At 41.2% G+C, this 2,097-nt stretch overlaps 1 pseudogene; it reads left to right on the forward strand.

Annotated features, from left to right (window-relative positions):
* The first annotated feature begins 299 nt into the window (after positions 1-299).
* Positions 300-1,691, forward strand: LOC114672675 (non-histone chromosomal protein HMG-17 pseudogene; annotated as a pseudogene).
* The last annotated feature ends 406 nt before the right edge of the window (positions 1,692-2,097 follow it).

A 2,097-nucleotide genomic window follows, 5' to 3' on the forward strand; every position in this document is an offset into this window, starting at 1 on the left:
AAAGAGATATCTGCAATTCCATGTTTGTTGCAGCACTGTTTACAATAGCCAAGATTTGAAAGCAACCTAAGTTTCCATCAACAGATGAATGGATAAAGAAAATGTGGTACATATACACAATGGAGTACTAGCCATTAAAAAAATGAGATCCTGTCATTTGCAACAACATGGATACAACTGGAGGTCATTATGCTTAGTGAAATAAGCCTGGCACAGAAAGACAAACATTGCATGTTCTCACTTATTTGTGGCATCTGAAAATCAAAACAATTGAACACATGGAGATAGAGAGTAGAAGGATGGTGACCAGAGGCTGGGAAGGGTAGTGAGGGGTTGGGGGCAGGTGGGGATGGCTAATGGATACAAAAAGTACTTTGAAAGAATGAATGAATAATACCTAGTATTTTATAGCACAACAAGATGACTATCGTCGAAATAATTCAATTGCACATTTAAAAATAATGAAAAGAGTAAAATTGGATTGTCTTTCACACAAAGGATAAATGCTTGAGGAAATGGATACCCCATTTTCCACGATGTGATTATTATGCATTGTGTGCCTGTAGCAAAATATCTGATGTACCCCATAAATAAATACACCTACTATGTACCAACAAAAATAAAAATTAAAAAAAAAAAAAAGGGAAGGAGAAGAGGCGGCAACAATTTCTAGACTGGCCAAAGCCAGCATACCGCCTACGTCCTACCACCACCATGCCCAAGAGGAAGGCTGAAGGGGTTGCTAAAGGAGATAAAGCCAAGGTGAAGGACGAACCACAGAGATCTGCGAGGTTGTCTGCTAAACCTGCTCCTCCAAAGCCAGAGCCCAAGCCTAAAAAGGCCCCTGCAATAAAGGGAGAAAAGATACCCAAAGGGAAAGAGGGAAAAGCTGATGCTGGCAACGAGGGGAATAAGCTTGCAGAAAATGGAGACGCTAAACAGAGCAGGCCCAGAAAGCTGAAGGCGCTGGAGATGCCAAGTGAAGTGTATTCATTTTTGATAACTGTACTTCTGGTGACTGTACAGTTTGAAATACTATATTTTAAAATCAAGTTTTATAAAAATGCAGAATTTTGTTTTACTTTTTTTTTTTTCCCTTAAGCTATGTTGTTAGCACACAGAACACTTCATTGTTGTTTTTGGGGGACGGGGCATGTGTCACTAATAGAATGTCTCGGAAGCTGGATTGATGAGGGCGGGAAACACCTTTCCTTTCTGGTTTTGAGAGGCCTCCTCTGGGCTCGCAAGGGAGGGATTCCCTGACTTTGACACACATGGCCACCTTGGCACAAAAGCCTTGTGGTATGAAAAACAAATTTGTTTTTATGTCCTCTTCTCCCTTTCCACCTTTCAGCATAGACTTAACTCCCTTAAACCCAGACATCTGTTGGGACCTGACCCCAAATAATTGGTTACCAATGTGTCAGGCAATCTGGACTTTCCAGTGATGCCACTGAGATGGCACCCTTCAAAAGAGCAGTGGTTCCATTTCTAGACTGTGGATCTTCGGATAAATTCTGCCATTTTCATTTCATTTCTTGAGAGTCAAGGTCGGCTCCTGAAAAGTTGTTAAACAACATGCTAAATGTGAAATGTCAATCCTCACTCTAAACCTCTAAAGTTTCCCTGTTCAGAGCATCAGATGAAGACTTCATTTTTTTTTTTTTTTTTTTTTTGAGACAGGGTCTCACTCTGTCGCCCAGACTGGAGTGCAGTGGCGCAATCTCGACCTCTGCCTCCCAGGCTCAAGTGATCCTCCTACCTCAGCCTCCTGGGTAGCTGGGATTACAGGTGCGCACCACTACCGCCAGGCTAATTCATTGGGTTTTATAGTGGGTTTCCATCTTTTGGTAGTCTATTGAAGAAGGGAGTTTGAAAATTGTTGTATATCCTTAATGATTGTCTGCCCATGTCCTGCCTGAAATACCACGATTATTTGTGAAAAGAATCTTTAATAAAGCTGGATACAGTTTGGCTTGCAAAAAAATTTAAAAAAAAGAAAAATGGGACATTCCCCCCACTTTGTCTGAGTATTAGGAGTCTCCTGTACCATTCTTAACCAAAATTTGAAGGCTTCTCCTGGAGTTGTCTGTGTTT

This window comes from Macaca mulatta, chromosome 15, assembly GCF_049350105.2.
Source record: "Macaca mulatta isolate MMU2019108-1 chromosome 15, T2T-MMU8v2.0, whole genome shotgun sequence".
NCBI lineage: Eukaryota > Metazoa > Chordata > Mammalia > Primates > Cercopithecidae > Macaca > Macaca mulatta.